At 42.0% G+C, this 21,894-nt stretch overlaps 1 protein-coding gene and 1 non-coding gene across 4 annotated transcripts in view; one reads left to right on the plus strand and one right to left on the minus strand.

Annotated features, from left to right (window-relative positions):
- The window catches only part of TBC1D5 (TBC1 domain family member 5), a 480,733-nt gene extending 458,925 nt beyond the window's left edge, over nt 1-21,808 (minus strand). Inside the window, exon 1 of one of the 3 annotated variants that reach the window (XM_027769181.1) lies at nt 21,572-21,808. The gene's annotated coding sequence lies outside the window, so the exon portion shown is untranslated. The remainder of the gene's footprint in view (nt 1-21,571) is intronic. The other 2 variants (XM_027769183.1, XM_027769182.1) reach the window with 2 other exon arrangements.
- Nucleotides 2,254-2,315, plus strand: LOC114006553 (U7 small nuclear RNA). The gene has a single exon (XR_003548267.1). It is a non-coding gene; the product is annotated as a U7 small nuclear RNA (small nuclear RNA).
- Nucleotides 21,809-21,894: the final 86 nt, after the last annotated feature.

Here is a 21,894-nt window from a genome sequence, read left to right on the forward strand (position 1 = left end):
TAGAGGGGAAAATTGGAAAGATTATGGGATTTGGAGTCACTGTAGGCCAAGACATCTGTTAGGAGGGTAAAAAAATGTTAGACCTCCTGTCAGTGACATCATTAAATCTACAAAAGTCAGTCCTTATTCCAGGCAAATCCGACTAGACTAATAAATTAAAGATTCATACCTTTATCCGTTGAACAGATCTCACAGTTTTTTGAAATCATAAAATACCAAAGTTGAAAATAAACTGAAGTTGAAAATAAGCATGCTCATCACAAGGAGTAAGGTGCAGTCTGTAAACAGCTCAGTGTTAACTCTTTATTACGGGACTTCTCAGCTCTCCTTTAATGGAACCGTCACATGAAATCCTTCCACTACGGCTAGACTGATAAGACAATAATTCACTCCCTGTCCATAAAATATTCAGGAAACTAGATATCTAGGACAGAAAGAACACATAGTATTTGTTTTTATTTTGTAAATAAACTATTTCTTTTCTTATAGATTTACTTCCTTCCATTTTTTCATTATTATTATTATTTTTTATTTGACCAGAACAAGACAGAGAGAGAAAGGGAAAGTGAGAAAGCAAGCTGCCAGATCCAGGACTCGAACCACAGTCAGCCATGTGGGAATCCAGTGCCCCTATCTACCACACCACCCCTAAGTGTTTATTCTTCATCTCCACAGAAAAATCTTTCCAACAAGCACTAAACTAAAGCAAAGATCTATTTAAAATTAGACTTTGAAAGAAAGATGCAAAGAGAGAAGGGCTTAATGTTAAGAATAAGTACGTACAGAGTGTAAAATTCCAGAAATTTTATGCAAATCACTTCATTCAATTTAAGATCCTATGAGGCAATTTCAGTGAGGAAACATAAACTCAAAAAAGGTTACAAAAATTTCCCAAGCTATCACACTAGTAAACAGAAACAGAATTTCAGCTCAGTCTCGTTCGGCTCTAGAGTGTACTTCTAACTACTTCACCTTCATTTCTCTGGAATAAAATGCCCTGGGAATGACGGCAAGCTACAGATAACAAGATTAATGATTTAAGGAAAAAAGGCTGGGGACCAGCAGATGGCATAACGGCTATGTTGCTGGACTCCCACGTAGTCGACGGTGGTTCAAGTCCCAGGCCCGGCAGCTTAAAACTCATGCCAGGCACATGTGCGAGCAATCCCAAAATCCCAAGAGAAGAAAGGAGGAGAAGGGGTAAAATCATGTCGTCCATCACGCCAGGGGGTGATTCTCGCTTTCTCTCTGGGCCTCTGTTCCTCCAGTGAGCACACTCACCCTATAGCAAAAAATCTCTAAAAACCAAAAAAAGAAAAAGAGAGAGAGAGAGAGAGGCTGTATGAGGTGGCGAGCACTAGTTCACTAGCTAATATTCTGAATAATCTTTAATATTAACAAAACATCCAAAAAATTTTTCACATAAACAGTATTTGTATAAATATATGAGCTTCACATCTACGATATATGAAGTTCTGCAAATAACAGATAACAAAAAATTACCTCAGAAAGTTCTTCAGTGATTTACCAATTAACACACACTTTAAATTGATAAAAAGACCCTACAATGAGATTAGAATCGAGGAGTTACCCTTTCACCTAGTCCCCTCCTTCTGTACATGGCTTATTCATCATCTGCTTGTGAATACATAGCCTTGTCACTTCTGCCTGGTCAACTGCTCCTTCTGATTAATGTCTGATTAACATCTAAAAATAGGGCGAAATACAGAGTTATTATCCGAGCCCTTTTGTACAAATTTTGATCTATCTTTCTACTGTCTATGTGGCTCCCAACATCCGCCATTACTACTTTTTGAAGACTACCCCACCTGGGCAGGTCTGGTGATGCAGTGATAACCCACCACTAACGCTATGCTGGAAGCACAGGCAGGACCATGGCTCAGTGCCCCAGCTGACCTGCACCCATGGCCCCAATGGGCTGGGAAGGCTGTGGGCATCTCAGCATGAGGGTGCTTCTCTTTCTCTCTCCCTCTCTCTCAGATACATTCATGAAAGAAATCAACTTGAAAGCATTAAAAAAAAAAAAAGCCAAAAAAAAAAAAAGTCCCACTCTAAGGAATACATTTTACAGCACATATGGGGTTATCATACCTTATTAATAAATTACTTAAGAATTGCATAATAACCATATTTACACTTACTGCACACAATGAACTTGATATTTTCTGATACGTTTGAAATGTTAGGAGAAACACACATGAACCACTAACCTGCAATTACAAAAACATGCTCTAATGTTACCACTCTTTTAGAATTTGTCTAGCAGGCTTTCTGATTTTTACCAGAAAGCACCCGCACAAAAACATGAACAAAAATCACGCCCTAGAACCTGACCACACTGAGAGGCTACTGAGATGACATGGAGTGCTTTTCCTTCCTCTTTTCTTTCACCCTCTGGGAGAGCTCGTTTATCAGCTCTCGTGACCCAGAGGCCTACTTTCCACCAAGGTCAGCAACACAAAGCACCCTCTTCAATCCCCTTCTCTCTCTTCCCATCTGCTGCCATGTCTTCCAAAGTTTTCACTAAAAAATGATGGCTCTTGGGATTCTTTTTATTCATGTGCTTGCTTTTATTGAGTTTTCATTATAAAATATACACAGCATAGAATTTACCATTGAACTACTTGTAGTTGTACAATTTGGTGGCGTGAAGTGCAATGACAATGCTGTACCACTATCCGTTTTCAGAACTTTGATCATCCCAAATATATACTGTGCCCAAACACATGAACCCCTGGTAACATCTAATTCCATAATTTCATTGTACAACAGAGGTGAAAATAGAATGAACCCTGTAGACACAAGATCCACACTCAACAACTTAGCAGACTTGACTCTATTGATCCACCTGCCCCAGACCTCCTGTCATTCTACCCTTACATAATTAGAGGATAACAAAAACAGCAGTGCAGCGGTCCCACAACTGGGCCCGCGTGGAAACGGTCACAAGTTCATGTCTTGGGACATCCCTGAGCACTCAGGACCCGCACACGTGCCTGTGACCCAGCCAGTGGAGATCAAGGGTAGACTGCAGCATGAAACACCCAGCTGGGATGTGTTTCTCTCATTCGCTCCTACAGAAGATATAACTTTTTAATTTTTATTTATATATTGATTAAGATAAAAAATAAAAGCCTTGGGACCAGCAGTTGGAGTAATGGCTATGTAGCTGAACTCCCATGTAGTTGACGGTGGTTCGAGTCCCAGACCCGGTGGCTTAAACTCACTCTGGGCACATGTGCAGGTGTGCCCAAGATCCCGAGAAGAGAATGGAGAAGGGATTGCAGCATGGCCATACACCCTGGGGGGTGATTTCTCACTTTCTGTCTCTCTGTCTCTCTCTGTCTTTCTTGTGAGCACATGCGCCCTATGGCAAAAACCTCTAAAAAAGCAAATAAATTTTTAAAAAGTCTTTATTAAGAAAAAAATATAGACTCTTCTTCCATCATCATTCCAACAATATTAATAATTTCTTGGTATCACTAAATATTGAAAGTTTAAAAAAAATTTGTTTTCAGCAGTTTTTCATCAGTCCTCTCAATAATGTAAAGATTTGGAAGTAATTTCTTGTATAAACTATTTTATAAAGGGTAATTACTATTCAAGACAAAATACTAGAATGTTTCAAATGAAAGTTTTGTTTTACAACTAAAATCTAGAATATTATTTTATGTAAAAATCTAATGTTTTCTCAAGAGAACACCACAAAAGCAACCTAGCAAAACCTAGTAACATTATTTTATGTAAACAGTCATGAATACCTAGAAAAGTCTATTTGTCTAGTGCTGTTTTTAAGAATGGACCACTAGGGGGACCAGCAGATGAAGTAACAGTTACGTTGCTGGACTTCCATGTAGTCAACTGCAGTTCAAGTCCCAGACCCAGAGGCTTAAAACTCACAGCAGATGTGTGTGCATGTGTGTGTGCCCAAAATCCTGCGAGGAGAATGGGAGAAACGGGATTGCAGCATGACCATCCCCTGGGGAGGCGGGGGAGATTTCTCGCCTTCTTTCTCTGTCTATCCAGCAAAAGCGCGTGCCTAATAGCAAAAATCTCTCATTAAACAAACAAAAACCCTGAAATTTTTGTTTAATTACCTTATCAGTTTCCTTATTAGTGTTATGGAATATGAACATACAATTGTACCTAAAAACTCCATCAGTCTTAGGGAACCAGCAGTTAGCGTAATGGCTATGTCGCTGGACTCCCATGTAGTTGACCGCGGTTCACGTCCCGGACCCGGTGGCTTAAAACTCACGCCGGGCGCGTGTGCGTGCGTGCCCTAGATCCCGAGAGGAGAATGGAGGAGAAGGGATTGCGGCGTGACCATCCCCCCCGGGGGGTGATTTCTCGCTTTCTGTCTCTATGTCTCTGTCTGTCTGGCGAGCGCACGCGCCCTACAGTGAAAATCTCTCAAAAAAAAAAAAAAAAAAAAACCACTCCATCAGTCTTGCAATGAACTCAAACTAGAGCACTGAAGAGATAAATGAGTAAATGCTTATTTGACAAACAAGAGCAATAATTCTTATTTCTATGAGGATTAACTTTGATACACAAATGTTTGGTGTCATAAGGTCAAAAAATATCATTTTCAAAATATAAAAGATTAAAAGACATAAAAGATAAAACAAAGGCTCATTCAAATTTAACCTATGATTTTTCACGTAGTACATTCACTAGTTAAAAAGAAATGACCAGCCTGAGGTATACAAACAACCAAAGCTCAAAATATGAAAAATAAATCCAAATGTAAACAAGAAAAAAAATCTACAATTTTATACAGTATCTTTTCTAATCCTATGTATTTTTATTAATGCAAAATATATCAACTTTGAAAGTATAATCTCAATATTCTTTAAAGTCTGTGATTACAAGGGATTACCTCCAGGATCAAAAGCAGCACTGTGTGAGTATCACATGACCTAACTACACAAAAATTGGCTGGGCTCAAGGCCCGCATCACATGAGTATCTGAAGTAAATCTAGAAAATTCGAACACTTCAGATGTGTACTAGGAAGCATTATGTGTATGTATTTAGATGAAGCTGCTTCACTATTTTTACCCAAATCACTTTCAAAGTATTTGACTAAAGATTCTAAACTTCTTGAAAGACAAGAAATGCCCAATTTGTTTTTAGTGTCTCTGAAACCTGAATAAACTCCAAACTTATGAATATAACATATCCCTGCAACCAGCATTCTAAAAATGTCAAGCTACAAAAATAAAAGCCTCTGAATTGTCTTCTTATCATTTTTTAAAAATTGTACTATGATGATAAAAGTATTGCTTAAAAATGCAATCAATTTTTTTTAGCCTGTGGCTCAGAGGAGGTTAAGGTACAACTTTCTCTGGCAGTTCAGAATCCGGGTTCAGTGGACACATGCACTCTCAACCATGCTGCAGTTTGACCCTAACGGGATCAAAGTCTTGTATCTAATGTGCCCCTGTCTACCCTGGACTGCAAGATAAGCCCTCTAGGTCTGTTCCCAAAAAGAGGCTGATGAGGACACCACCGAGGCCACCGTAACTGCCATCATAATTACAAGGATCATCGTGACACCAACCACTGAGAACAGACAAGCCCAGAGTGAGGTGGTGCCTTCAGCTCAAAGGAGGAGCCTTCGAAGAACTTCTAAGATCATCAAAGCCTTCAAGGAACTGCTTGGAGACAGAAGGAAACAGAAAAAACATTAACACGATGAAAATAATTCTTTTCGTGAGATTGTTTACACTGCCTAAGAGACGAGGCCCCCACCTTTACCCAAAGAACTCCCTGGAACCATTAGGGTGATCCTGGGAACTGCCCAATCCATGCGAGGCGGTGTTGACTGCCACCATCCTCATAACATCAGAGATAACTAACTCAGCAGTGAGAGTGGAAGGCCCCGCTAGTTAACAAGTACAAAGGACAACATTTCAATAATCATTTCACAATAAAAAAAAAAAAAAACAGAAAATGCAATCAGCTAGCATATTCTAACTAGTTACCAATATTCAATGAGAAAAATATCTACATGTTAAGGAAAAAAACTGGAAAATCACTTGCATAATATATACTTAATTCCACATCATTAAAACATTCTATTTCATTCACAACTAATCCACAACCTAAAGAAATCCAGATACATGAAATATTTTATGGAAATGAGTAGTCTCAATTCTAATAGTAACTGAAGGGCCCTGATAGTTGTTACCCTAAAGTATTAGAGGTCTAATAATTTATTTAACCTCTGAAAACCAAAGTATAAAGTTTTAAGTACACACTTTATAATCATTTGTTAGACTGAATTAAAAAAAAAAAAAATCAGGTTTACCATAAAGTAACCGCCATCATGAACTTCAACCACAAGAAACAGGTAGGTGTGTGTGTGTGTGTGTGTGTGTGTGTGTGTGTGTGTGTGTGATGTGTGGTGATAAGTCTTGTAATCTGTAAACGCACGGGCTGCTTCTTACCATGTCCACCTCTCAAAAGTGCGAGGTAGAATATGAAGCTACCTGGTCTCTGAACAGCACATATAAATAATCTTGTGCAAATTTAACCATAAAGTCAACAGGTAAAGCCACATTCTGACATTCCCGTGCCTTCGAAAACCTTTATTACTACTATTAGTATCCTTGAGTCTTCACTATTAAAAACGATCAATTCTCTTCTATCATTTGTACAATAAACAAGTTCCTTGCCAAATTTAATTCACTCTCCTATTTCACTCAGTAGTAACAGCTTTTTTTTCCCCAAGAGGTTGTTATAGAGCACATGCACTCGCCAGAAAGACAGAGACAGAGAGACAGAAAGCGAGAAATCACCCCCCAGGGGGGATGGCCACGCCACAATCCCTTCTCCTCCATTCTCCTATCGGGATCTTGGGCACGCACGCACATGCGCTCGGCGTGAGTTTAAGCCACTGGGTCTGGGACTCAAACCACGGTCAATTGTATGGGAGTCCAGCGGCATAGCCACTGTGCCAACTGCTGGTCCCAGCAGTAGTAACAACTTTTAAGTTATCATATTTCAGAAACCCAAGGAGTGACAGGTTATACTCAGCACTTTTGACTAACAACTACTCCCCACCATATAAACTTCAAGGCAGTCTTATCCCTATTTTGCAGATGAGAAAACTAAGGATCAGAAGGATTAAGTCACTTGATCAAGACTATACTGTTGGGACCAGCAGATGGCGTAATGGTTACATTGCTGGACTCCCACGTAGTCGACCACGGTTTGAGTCCTGGACCCAGTGGCTTAAAACTCCTGCTGGGCACATGTACATATGTGTCCAAAATCACAGAAGAATGGAGGAGAAGGGATTGTGGCATGGCCATTTCAACCACCACATGCCCCCCCCCGGGGGGGTAGGGAGATTTCTCACTTTTGTCTCTGTCTCTTTGATGAGCACATGTGCCCTTATAGCAAAAAACTCTCCAAAAAAAAAAAAAAGACTCATTAAGCAGTAGAATCCAGATCCATTTAACTTTAAGTTCTGTTTGATCTTCCCATTATTCTAAACTCTTCCTTTTGCAAACCATGTCAGTGGGTTAAAAACAAATCCCCCATTTTTTTTTTCCTCCAGAAATTTGCACTTGGGACTGGAGGATGGGGATTAGGGACAAGTAAAGTCATCTCCAGGACGCATTTTGGTGAATAACAGGGCAGAATTTATCTTTCTCCAAATCCTTCTTGGTTAACATTTCAAATATAATATTTACATCATTAAGATAGCAAGAGTTAAAAGACATCCATTAAGCACCACAAAAGATTTCCTACGACAGTGAAGATTCTGAACAGAGCAAAGATCCCAAAGTTGGAGAATATATTGGTAAAAGTATTGCCAAATAGTATCTCCATTCACTAAGTGTAAACAAAATAATTTTCTAAGAAAAAAATAATTATATGAAGCTCAGAATCGCAGTTATTATACAATTATACACTAAAAATACTAAAAGCAATCCAAAAATGTATCTATACATGTTTTCTTTACAATCAGAAAATATTGTATAATTCTGTCTGGAAACAAGTGTGTACTTCACCCTTCTTAAAAATGTATCTCCTCCATGAAGGAGAGAGAGAAGGCCAGAGACAGAGAAGCTGCCCCCCAACAGTGTCTCCACATGATGCTCCGCCCCCATCTCGTCCAGATACTCAGGATGTCCGGGGATCTTTCCCATGAGGGTCCAGCTGCGTTATCACTGCTCCTGGCCATTCCCTCTGACCCTTGAAACTTATTACCACTGGCTGTAGAATTCTAGATTAGCAAAAGAAAAAGCGTCCAGCATGTTCAGGTATCACCCCACTGTTTTCAGGCTTCCATTTCTGCTCGTGTGCCATTAGCGGTCAGAGTCACTGCCTGCTGCTTTTAAGGTTACCTGTCCTTTGTCCTCCAGCGTTTTGTAAAATACACTCCTGTTGCTGGTCTTCTTTGCTATGGTGTGTCTACATGTGTATTTCTTTGAAGCTATTCTGCCTGTAATTCTCTGAGCTTACAAAAGTTGCGTACTTAATATTTTTCGTCATCTCTGAAAATTTCTCAACTATTATCTCTTCAAGCATTGCCTCTTCTTTTCTCCTTATTTCTCTTGGAAAATGAATAAAACATGTTAGATTTTTCTCCTTCACGTCTGTATACTTGTGTGTTATGTGTACATATATACACATCTTTTTGCCCATTTCTTCGTGATAAATTTTGGATTATTTCTTCTCTCCTATATCCAGTTCGTTAACCCTCTTTCAGTTAAAATAACCTGATATTAATCATGCTTACTGACTTTCTTCATTAAATTGTAATTTTCACTTCTGGAAGTTTTGCTCAAAGTGTTTAAATTTCCTGTTCCCTGCAGATATTTCCACCTTCCTTTTAAATGTAAACACAGCTATTTTAACATCTGTGTCTGATAATTCCAGTATATGACGTTTTTGAGGACCGACCTGTGTCACTTGTTCTTGCTGCTTCTTACTCATGGTACTTTGTTTCCTTGTGTGCTTGATTTTATTTCAGTGGAAGCTAATTCTTTAGAAATTTATTTGTAGGAATTCTCTGGGGTCCACGATAAAAATATATTCTACCTGAAAAGATCCCAATTTCTTTCTATAAGGTACCTAGAACCACTTTAAATTCAAAGCTTAAGGTTTTGTGGACCACCCAGGTGACATGAATTTGAGCTGCAAACTCAGGAGAGAGGACTGTATTCAATACTACTAAGGAACAAATAAGCACTTTTTTTTTTTCCAGGCCCAAAGCAACTTTTCTTGTAGCCTTTTGTGGGTGAAAACGTGGGGAAGTGTTCATCTCAGTTCACTCATACTCCACAGGTCCAGCTCCTCAGAGTCATAGTTCTATAGGAAAGGTATTCCCTATTACACCTCCCACCCTGAACCAACTGCAGCTGTAACTTCTACCTCTATGCCTTGTGAGACATTGAAAACCAAGATAAAAGTTCCTCAGAATGTGACAAATGTCAAGAGAAAATTAAGTCTTCATATTCTGCTTACCATACCGAATTACTGTTTTCATATAGATTTTGACCTGATAATTTCTCATTATAATATTAGCTCTTGAGGAATAAACGTTTTAAATATCTTTCACCAGGGCTGGCAGGCGGCATGGTAGTTAAAGTGTTGGACTCCCACATTGTCGACTGTGGCTCAAATCCTAGACCTGGTGGCTTGCTTTCTCACTTTCCCTCTCTCTCTGTCTGTCTCTGGTCAAATAAAAATAATAACAAATCTAAAAAAATGTTTAAATAGATAAAAAGATCAAAATTGATTATTAGAATTGATCCAAGAAATGAAAGATTAACAACAAGAACAAAAACAACAACTAAGAAAGAAGCTGAGATAATAAAGTGCTACTCCACAAAAAGCATCAGGACTAGTTGAAGAATCGGTGAATCCCTTCAATCCCATGCTACATAAATTGTTTCAGAGCTCAGAGAAAGGAAAGCTTCCACAGTACTCTGGTGAAACCAGTATAACAACGGCTCTTGGAAACCAATATAATGTTGACTCTAAGCCTGATAAAGTGCCACATAAGTAGAACTGCATGCCTGTCACGTCTATGAACACGGCTGCAAACATCCAAGACGTACTAATGGCAAGTCCACATTGTATTACAAAAGAAGTGTGTTACGAATTAGGCCTACTACAACATAAGAATCATTTGATACTAGAAAAATCTATTTTTAAGAGCTTCTTTCTTTCTTTTGGAGAGATTTTCACTATAGGGCGCGTGCGCTCGCCAGACAGACAGAGAGAGACATAGAGACAGAAAGCGAGAAATCACCCCCCAGGGGGGATGGTCACGCCGCAATCCCTTCTCCTCCATTCTCCTCTCGGGATCTTGGGAACGCATGCACGCGCGCCCGGCGTGAGTTTTAAGCCACCGGGTCCAGGACTCGAACCGCGGTCGACTACGTGGGAGTCCAGCGACACAGCCATTACGCTAACTGCTGGTTCCCAAGAGCTTATTTATTTCTTCATGAGAAACAGGGAAAGAAGTGACAGACAGAATGACAGGCAGGCAGGTGGGAAGGCAGGCGCCCTCCACAGGGTCTCCATACTGTGATCCACACTCGGGCCTGAGCCAGTCCAGATGGCGCACACGAGTGTGCATATCCAGCATGCACAGCGGGACCTTGGGGAGTGAACCTAGGGCCTTTCCATGTGACTGCAGCATTGCAGAGCATCGCATTATTGCTGTGCCACTGCAGATAGCCCTAAAAAATCTGTGAATGTAATTCACCATATCAGGAGGACTAAGGGTAGGCGACATATCTAGAAAAGCCAAAAAGGACATTTGATAACCATGAACATCCCCTCCTAACAGACTATCACGATTTAAAAGAACACACCGGCATTCGATGCACACATCCTCCTCAAAGCTCGCATAATGTCTGATGGAGCAATCACGCACCAGTCAGGCACAAAAGAAGAGGCCTGGCGGCCACTGCTGCTAATTAAAATTGTGCTGAAAGTGGTAGCCAAAGGAATTAGATAAGCAAAGAAAATATGAGGCATAAATATTAGAAAGGAAGAGGTGCATTCACCAATGTTTGCCATATTTTCTACCTAGAAAACCAACAAGAATCAACTGAAAAACTACCAGAAATCATGAGGATACATGTCTGAGACAATTCAAAAAAATTCAGAAAAGAGAATAGTAAGGTAAGGGCGAGCATACCCAGACACTGTAACGTGCTAAGACTTACAGGAAATGGTTATTGATACACGAAGAGACAGCTTAGTGGAATAAAACCAAGATTCCAGAAATAGAGCCAAGAACATATGGGCATTTAGAATTTAATAAAGGTGCTGTTTCAAATCTGTGGCAAAAGGTAAATTCTGCAGCATCATTTATTGAAAATTTATCTAGCCATTTGAAAAAGAATAAATTTGGATCCTTACTTTCTTTGTACACACACAAAAAAATATTTCCAGATGGGTCAAAGGCATTAATGTAAAACTATGAAGCCATAACAAGTTTAGTATCAATCAAGTGTTAACAGTTTTATAATCTTGAAATACTCTTTCCAAAATTATCCCCAAATCAAAAACCATACAGAAAAAGAGTAATATAAAGGACTACATAAAAATTCAATAAGCCTTTCATAAGAATAAAAACGTATATGCATATTTAAAAAACGAAATTGGTGGGACGAGCAGACAGCGTAATGGTTACGTTTCTGGACTCCCACGTGGTCGACCGTGTTTCAAGTCCCAGTCCCAACTTAAAACTCATGCTGGGTGTGTGCCCAAAATCCCGAGAGGAGAATGGAGGAGAAGGGACGCAGGGAGGGGGAGGGGGAGATTTCTCACTTTCAGTCTCTCTGTCTCTGTCTCTCCAGAGAGCACACATGCCCTAAGGCAGAAATATCTAAATAATAATAATAATAATAATTGGAAATATCTGCAATATATACAACAGGCAAAGAGTTAAAATCTTTAATATGCAAAGAGCTCTTAAAAATCAGTAACAGACGTAGGCTCTGTGGCACGGCAAGTGCGTGCTAGGCCACAGAGCTGGGAGCCACGTCCTGCCCACCATTTGCGGTTCTGTGGCACGGCAAGTGCATGCTAGACCACAGAGCTGGGAGCCACGTCCTGCCCACCATTTGCATCCTCTGTCCAGTGGCCTGAAAGTACACTGGGTCCATGTGCACACGCCCAGGAGCCTGGTGACCTGGAGGAGTCGGCATGACCGAGCCCTGCCGGTGATGCTTCTGTCTCTCCTCTCGTGTGCACACACATACATGCTCAACCATGAGCAGAAGGAAACTAAGATAAAATCTTAACACTCCCCAGAAAGGACAAAGCACTCAAACAGGCATTAAATATATATATACATAAGCAATCTGTAAGTTTTCACCAATATATTGACCAAAAACAACTATTTACAGTAACCTCTGATAGCAAGATCGGGGGAAATGAGTTTTCTGCAGCACTAAAAGCTGGGAATAAATTAAGATTGTCTTTCTATAAGGCAGTTTGGCCAATACCAAATACCAAAATCCAAAACTATACACACCTTTTGACAAAAGAAATCCCACCCTAAAAATACACTTCAGGTGATAACATCACTGTATGAGGATTTATGAAAGATGAAATTTAAAAACATCACAAGAGTAATTAAAATTTTATGTATAATTGACATGTAAAGACTAAAAAAAGTTATAAATAATAATAGAAAAAGGAGAACGATGAGCAAATGGTTTTAAATAAGGGTTACTATCAAAAATTTTACTTAGTGTTTAACTTTCTTTTTCCAAGTTTATTTCTTCCTTCCCTGAGAGAGCAACAGAGGAAAAGGCAGCCCCAGCGGGGCCTTCACTCTGTGACTCACCGTCTCAGCTCCCCACGGACCGTGGGAACACGCACATGCCCAGGGAGGTCTCTGGATGAGAACCGAAATCTTTCCACGTGGGCCAGCCTCTAGTGTGGTACTGCTGCTGCACCGCTGTCCAGACCCCGATTATGTTTCTTAAATAGTTCTTTTTCATCCATGCCGGAGAGTACCCATGCACACAGGAGAGAAAGGGACAGAGAGAAGCTCCCTCGCCGGGGTCTGCTCATGCCGAGCTTCCCCCTCATCAGGATCTCGGGCAAGTACCCAAATACTCGGTGTTTCAGGTCCAAACCCACAGTGGCAACGTGGCTTCCAGCACTGCATTTCAGTAAGCTACTGACTATGCCACGGAGACGGGGTTCAGATTTTTAAATATTTTTCTCCTTTTTTGCAATTGCCAGAGGGTATATGCACTCCCGAGGGGTGGGGGCGAGCACCTCCCCATGGGGTGTGTTCACAATCCCTTCATTTTTCCATCCTGTTGGGATTTGAACATAACTAGTGTGTTTCTCAAGCCACAAGAGCTGGGGCCAGGCTGAGGATTCAAACCACAGTCGGCCATGTGGGATCCGATTCCCTTAACCACCAGGCTATGGGGCTGCCCCACATTTTTAATTTAATGACATATTATCATGATTCTTGGGAAGATGAAAGTATAGACGGGAACTGATTCACCCAACAATTTTTGTGGCCTTATTTTCTGTTTGCTTTTAGGTCTGTGTAATGGATCCCTGCAAACTGTCACTTTCTCTGCAAAAGAGTGTGTTCCATTTCCTCCCCTTAATCTGGGCTGACTCTGTCTTCCTAACCATTACAACGGAGGAGTAATGCTGTCAGTTCCAAGCTTAGGCTTTAAGAGGGCTGGCTCGTTTTTATTTCCTACCTCCCTCTCGGAATGCTCATCCCCTTCTCAGAACCCACTGGTCATGCCCAGGCCACTTGGAAAGACCCTATGAAGGTCAGCAGCCCGAGAGGCGTTCTTAGACAGCAGCAGGCATTTACTGCCAGTGAGCGGCCCCTGAGGGAGCCATCCTGGAACCTGATATCCCACCCCCACTGAGCTGACACCAGCTGGAACAGAAGGAAGCTACCACCACTGAGTCCTCGGCAAATTACAATCCGTAAGGAAATACACACTGCTGTTAAGCTCACAAGTTCTATAGCGGTTTATCACAAGATGGTTTATAACCAGACGGCCTCTTCCTTACTGATGTAGTTTAACACCTAGATCATCAGCTGGTGTGGACATCCACGTTTAATAAACACACCACCAGAAGTATGACAGTAAAGATGATACATGTGTGGACGGTACGTGGCCCTGGTACTGAGAGACCAGTCGAAAGCAGGCCACAGACCAGTGAGTAAAGAGGAATTCACAATACATCATTGTTAGAGTGGTAACAGGATGTTTGGCCCAAGAAGAAGGGCACAACGCAGACTCGGGGATACAAGGGAGCTTCCTGGGGCAATGGCAGTTAAGTCGAGACCTCGCAAAAGTCACTAAGGTGAAGAGCTAGAAAGAATATTCCAGGCCCAAGGTGAGCAAAACATCAACAGTTACAAAACTCAAAGAAATCTTAGACTTGAGGACGAAAAGTACACACGATGACCAAAGCAGCCGAGGGAGACGTGAGACTGAGAATTAGGCAAGACGGGATAAAGTGGTGTTGAGCTGGAGAGTAGAGGAACCAGTGAGAGCCTGAACAGGTCCCCGGCTAAGGAAACGCCACGAAAAGACCTGACAGCAGGAGGGTGGGAGTCCGGACCGCAGCACAGGAATGGGCATGAAGAGGCAATGGAGTTAAGGGGCAGAATCCTGGGGTCCGCCAGTGGCACGGGGAAGGTGGCTTGATCTCACATGGCCTAGCACACGGCTCAAGTTCCAGACTGAGAGCCACGGGGTATACGTGCGTGCGTGCCCAAAATCCTGAAAGGGGGGAGTGGAAAAGGGACTGGCGTGACCATGCCCCAAGCGGGGTGCTTTCTCCTGTCCTCACGCTCTGTCTCTCGGGTGCACACATCCTCTGACAACAGGTTTTAAAGAGAGAGAGAAAAGAGGTAGAATACACAGCATTTGATACCTGCACAGGAGGATGTGGGGAAGGGGAATCAAATCCACCTGCCAAGTTTCTGGTTTGCACAACCAGGGAAATGGTAGTGCCACCCACTGAGATTTAAACGAAACGAACGAATGAACAAAAATACCTTGGAAGGGAGAAGGTGGTAAATTCACTTGCGTATATACTAAGTATGAGTTTCCTGTGAGCCATTCAAAAGTGGGGTTCTCCACGGAGGCCACCAGACACACAGGTCAAAAAACTCAGGGAAGAAATTGGGATTAAAGATCTGAGATAATGGAAGCTTTTCTTTGTAACACTAATCCTATTTCCTTGTTAATCCTCCACTCCTCAGTTACTCTTCTAATTGCTAGAGGTTGCATGCACTCTCCAGGGAGAGAGAGAGGCCCCTTAGTGGGGTGTGAACGTGCCGCACTCTCTCTTCCTCCACTTCTCCGTCCCATGACAATTTCGAGCATGCACGCACACGTGCCTGGCACGTTTTTCGAGGGGCCAGGCTGGGAATTCAAACCACGTTTGGCAATGTGGGACCCAGCTCCCTATGCACACAGCTTAACCAATGCCCTCCGGGGTGCCAGCCCGGCACTTATCTTCATAAAGTATCTCTCATTTTGCTAACGCTTTCAACTCGCCAATGTTTTGCCATACCCTTTACACGGTAGGATGGATGACTGCTACTGATCCAAACGTTTTTCAATTTTGTAACAAGGAGAATGGAAATGAGGGGGATTTATCAGGTCTACTACCTCAGACTGCGTGGAAGCCATCAGTTCTCTTGATCGAAGTAGAAAGGCCTGGTGGTGAGTTATTCTCTGAAAGAAAGGAAAACATGGTACATCTAGAGAATAAACAAAGTCGACAGGGAGACAGAGTCGAAGGAGTCCGGAAAGATAAAGGAGAAAGAGGGCCAGAGAAAGAAGCATCCGCACGCCAAGAGTGTCCTCGTTCCTGAAGCCCTCCTATTCTACCCAACCTTCAGTGCATCCAGATCTAGTTAACGTTTCCTGACGGCTTCCATCGGACTTAGTTTTGACAGTCAGAAAATTTCACTTGGAAAACTTTAGCCCATAGCCAGAATGTAGCTTTGAAAAGAAAACTCAACCATAAGGAGTAGAAAATTTTATCACTTGACTAGAAAAATCCTCCAGAGATTTGATTCTGCAAACAAGCTACCAATGTTGCATAGTCTGAACTCTGAAGTTTGACAGTTTTCTCCTTTAATTTCTGCCAAACCCCATAGAAAAAAATCTTCAGGCTCTAAGAAGATCAAAGTGCAAAAATCTCAGAGTAACTGTTTGGGTGGTGGGGAAGCCTAACAACCACAATAATAAAGAAGCTGCAGGCAGTTCAACTTTAAAGTGCCAAAGAGCTGTGTGTGACAGAACAGTGGAATCACCAAAACTTTGAGCTAAATGGGTCTTGAGAGATCACTCGGTGGAGTGGCTTTCTAGATATTTTATAACCTTTTGAGAGCTGAGCAGACCAAATCACAGTGGTACCATATCAAAACATTATATTTCAAGTCAAGGAAATTAAGAAAAGCATTCCAACACAGCTTCCATAATTGAAAATTAATCATGAAACACCCCTATGCAAAAATGGCTGCCTCCAGATGGTAAGATTATCTAACCTGAAAGATCTAACAGTTAACTGAAAAGCCGTTATAGTAAGGAAGAGATTCAGAAAGTGACTGGTTATAAAATAAATATACAAGAACAGTTCAGTCTTCTCTTGACCAGCAAGAGTCAGGTCAGAAAACATTTTTTTATTTGTTTTTACACACACATATATAAATCTTTTTAAACTTTATTAGTAAGTATGATGAGACTTTTCATTTTTCTGTCCACTATTTAATTAAAATACGAGTTTATTTTGGTGCAAAAAAAAGTGTGAAATCCATACATAGCTTTTTCATACTACACATTCCCACATGCTTTTTGAAGACTTCTTCCTTACCCTCCAAGGTGTATGTATCCGTGTGTGTGTGTGTGTGTGTGTGTGTGTGTGCGTGTGCGTGTGGAGAATGAGAGAAAAAGCCTATTCACAGCATTAATAAGTAAAATATAGGCCAGTCCCAGGGCCTAGTAGTAGCTGAGGTAGCCAGATCAAACACGTACAAACGTGGTTTGAACCCTGGCCCTGGCAGAGTGAAAAAATGTTGGGAGCACGTGCGTACATGCCCAAAATCCCAGCGAGATTTAGAAAGGAAGATGGGATTGCGGCCTGACCATACCCCACTGGAGGATGCTCACTCCCTCTCTCTCTCTCACCCCTCCCGCCTTCTTTGTCTGTTTCTAGCAAGTGTTCTACCTTTTTATCTTATTTAGGGACACAAAGTTTCTAACTAAGAGATAAACCACTCTTGCTAACCAACACTTGTTACTTTGTTTTTAAATGAATACTTGCTACACAAAACTGACACTTCCTTTTCCATACTTCTCAAGGCAAGAGAGCCCTGAAGAGAACTTCAACTATTTCATTAAAACACGAGTTTATTTTGGTGCAAAAAAAAAAGTCTGAAGTCCATGCACAGCTTGAACCGTGGTCGGCCATGTGGGAGTCCAGCATCCCAACAACTAGGACACCCGCCTGTCCCCGTAATTATCAATATTTCTGATCATTTATTTCTTATAACATTTCCACAATAGGTATTACTTTTAATAATGGGGGACGGAAGCTTTTTCCTAATGGCAGGCTAAACTATTAGGTCGTTGTGAAGTCATGATGCGTTTTTACATTTAAAAAAACAATATAATCCCAATGTGATTATTGGACCAAATATATCCACTATAGAATTATTTCTTAAGACCACAGCTATCCTGCCAAAAGTTGTAAGGTTAAATCCAACTGATTCTAAAAAGGCAAACATTCTTCTAAGTGTAACTTCATGACCAACACCAAGTAAAGGTTAGCATTCCTATACTAACGAAACGTTTTGAGAACTTTATGATCATTGACAATGCCGATTTCAAATCTCTTAAGAGTACTTTTGTTTCAGAAAAGGAATCCAGTAACCACCTTTTCTAAGAAACTAAGAAAAAATGCTAAATCTGCCATGGTAAATATTTGGAAATACTGGGGCTGGCAGGTGGCATGGTGGTAAAAGCATTAGACTCCCACATGGCCAACTGTAGTTTGAGTCCTGGACCTGGCGGCTTGCTCTCTCTCTCTGGTGAGTGCACAAGTCCTATAGCAAATTTTAAAAATAGTAATAATAAAAATTAAATCATTCTTTTAAAAAATATATTTGGAAATATTTTTATGAAATCAGTCACAGAAATTCAGGCAACACTGAATGACAACTAAGTGAAGTTATCTGTTGATGTTTTTCATCCAGATTAGTGGACATTTAACGAGCACTTCCCATACATCAAGCCTTACACTGCCGGAGTTCTCTGTCAGGAGATAAGCACTGTGATGAATAAAATTACACACAAATTTATACATCTACATATGCAATATTTGTATTATCTTCTTTTCCAAAAATTCAAAAAACTGTGAAAACCAGAAATTGTTTCTAAGTAGCCAACGAAACTTGACTGTACCAAGGTGAGGTTTTTGGTGGTATCCATACAATTTCTCTGGAACAATTAATATGTACAATAATGGGGTGACTGCTCCCATACACATCAAGTCTCATGACATACAGCACACGTGCCATCTTGTCTAAATGCCCAGTTTTTTTACTCTGAGACATATACTCATGGGTGGCAGATAAGGGTCTATAGACCAAATGTAAAAAAATAATTCCTTTCTCTTCTCTTGGGAGTTTGGGCACACACGCACGCACATGCGCCTGGCATGTATTTCAGGACACCGGGTCTGGGCTTCGAACCACAGACAGACGTGGGAATCCAGGGCCATAACTACCACGCCACCTACTGGCCTCTATCACTCGATTTATGCGGTGTCTGAAGTTACTATACTGTCGCACAGGCATTAAGTTTAGAAGGCATATGCATTTATAGAATGGTAGACAGGGTCCTAAGCACTGGGTGCACTTCTGAGAAGGCACTGACAGCTGAGCCTTGCTGTTGACACTGCCTTCCTTCCCAAACTCACCACCATCCCAGGAATGGAGAACTGATACTCCTATGAAAGAAGTAGCCCACTGGCCCTCCCACAAATCCCTCCTCCTCCCCCTGCTCCCTCAGGCCTCCCATCCCCCCCCACCACCACTGTGATCTCAAATTTCTAAGCTCTAGACGGTACACACTGCCATTCTAGGGATCTATCCACGTAAGAGAAAGTCTTGGGTGGGAGCCCAGGCGCGCTCCTCGCACTGGTGCTGATAATGGGCAACGCTTTCAGTGGCCCGAGAAGAAGCGGGTTGGGGGAGGAATACGTCACCTTTTAAAAACACTAAGTATTCAACCTAAAAGATCATCCTCTGCCCAGCGGTGGTGGCTCAGGCACAGGGATGCTGCCCTGTACTGTGGGAGGACTGTGGGTTGCATCTGGGGCCTACCTCAATTCTGGGGAGCTCACAGGAAGACCCAGTCACGGGTCCCAGTTCCCCTCCTCCTATCCTCCCTCGTGAAGGAAATGAACTTTAAAACAAAAATCACCCTTTATAATAAGGATTACGCATATCTTTATTTTTTGCTGTGAAAATAAGATAATAATGAACAATGTTTGTTTTATTGTTCTCACTGGCCAAATAAAGTCTGCAAACCAGGCAATCCCTAAACCTAAATATAAGGATAACAAAGACAGAAAACAATCCAGTCAGTCTTCAAAACCTGAATATCAGAACTGACAAACGTAGACTAACTCTACCGTGTAGACATCCGGTAGAGGCAGGGAAGGAAGGCGCGAGAAACCCATGAAGACAAAAGGAAGTAGGTACCCCTCCATGTTCCAGCGACACAGAGAACTGGACTGGTCCAGGAAACAAATGCAGAGCACACAGAAACTTCGCAAGGTGCAATATCACACTCAGAAAAGATGACGAGCCTCCAGGCGTCTTACCCTCGAAGGGAATATGGGGGAAATGAAAGGATGACAAATTTGACTTTTAAAATGAAAGTAAAACTCAATTCTCAACAGTACTAGGAAACAGAGATCAAAGAGAGTATTATTTACTTTCTAAATAATAAATTAACAGCAACACAAAGGCAGCATGTAGAAGGTTGGTAAGAGCAGAGAATCCAGAGTCAGCCAGCCAGAATCCCAGCTGTTAGCTGTGCAAACCCAGGCAGGAGACGCACCCTCTCTCGGCTTTAGTTTCCTTAAAGACTGTTACGGTTAAATGACCTAAGATAGGCAAAGCACTTCGATCTGTGCCCGGGACTTAGTAAGTACTTCCAAAGTACTACCATTAAGTATTATTTTCTACTATGAAGAAATAAAGGTAAAGGACTATGGGCCAGCAGGTGGCGTGGCATGGTTGTTAAGGCACTGGACTCTCACATGGTCCACCACGGTTTGAGTCCTGGACCTGGTGGCGTCCTTTCTCACCTTCCCTTTCTCTCTCCCTCTCTCTGGTCAAAATAAAAATAATTAGTTAGTTATAAAAAGGTAAAGGACTAGAATGACGATGGCACAAAAATTTTGATGCTACATGTAGTTCCTGTGGAACTTTCCTAAAGTTTCACAAACGTTACATACAACCATTGTGATGCACATATTGTACGAGGTTATGGTGACACCTGTAAACAGTTTATGTTTAAAAATAACATTAGGAAAAAACTCTGAATCCAGTTAGAATACCTTCAGTGAAGTGTGACTCAGTTGTTTGCTCCCAGGGTTCAGAAATCTACTACCCAACTGGGGCTACATCTGACTGAGAGGGAGCATTCACTCAACACTCTTAGCAACACGAAACTTGGCTCCAACCACCACATTCAGATACACAGGATTTTTAGGGTGCAGGTTGACAAAACCTAATTACAGCTAAACAAGTCTTTCAGCTAAAAGTAGACCAAACTGCTTTGGGAAAATTCAGAGTTAGGTGATGCAGAGACCTCGGGGCATGTAAGGTTTTTCTGCATTCTTCCCATATTCCTGTGCAATCCAGACTTGGCCTGTTCACTGCACACGGGACCTTCCTAGGCAAGCTTTCTGCGGTCAGTCTGCCATCAGTCCCTTGTCCCAGCCACCCCTACAGTCAGGGTGAATGATGAACAGGAGCATATGTAGGGACACATCACTTTGTTCGCACACGGCTTACCTACACTCTGGCTAGTCAGGGTGCCTTGTCCGGCAACTCCTCTGAAGCTACAGCACAGACCCACTGAATCGAAACCTACATGTTCAACAAGATCTCCAGGTGACTCCTACATGCTGGGCTGATGCCTATCAACAGTGCCGGCGGCTGGAAACGCTGAATAGAAAACGCTCCCTCTCTCTATTGGAATTCAGAGATACATTATGAAAATTACCCAGACGGGGAAGCAGAAAAGTCCAAAGAAAATGAACTGAAGTATACATTTCTTAGCTACTGAAACCAAAGGTGTTCGAAAGGACTGAAGTATTAACAGCATGACCCTAATAATAGTCTTACTGGGACAGTATTTTGCTAGACAAAGTACAAAAGACTCGAGTCTAGAAATGCCCGCCCAAGCGTAGGTTAAAATTGGGGGGTTTAGTCCAATTCGGAGTTGACACATGGAGACGCTTTCCGAAGACTCACTCACAACCAATCTAAGGATGAAAACTTCCAAACAGCACAGTTCTGGCACTCCTAGACCAGGGGCACAGGGAGGGCCGAGCTTGTTGGGGAGTTGAAACTTGCACTCCCTGCCAAGTTCGGCTCACGGCCGGGCAGCCCCGCCGGCGCTCACACAGGTGGGCAGCTGGGAGTCGCACCAACTCCGAACTCGGGCCGGCTGCTTGCACGCAAGTGAAGTCGCGCTCGTCTTCTGAAGCACGCCTTTGGAAATGCTGGGTTTCCGGGCGCTTCGCTTCCGGCCTGCAGAGGAAGCCGGCGGGCCGCGGCGGCGAGGAGCAGGGAGCGCTC

This window comes from Tupaia chinensis, unplaced genomic scaffold (assembly GCF_000334495.1).
Source record: "Tupaia chinensis unplaced genomic scaffold, TupChi_1.0 Scaffold148822_2, whole genome shotgun sequence".
Taxonomy (NCBI): domain Eukaryota; kingdom Metazoa; phylum Chordata; class Mammalia; order Scandentia; family Tupaiidae; genus Tupaia; species Tupaia belangeri.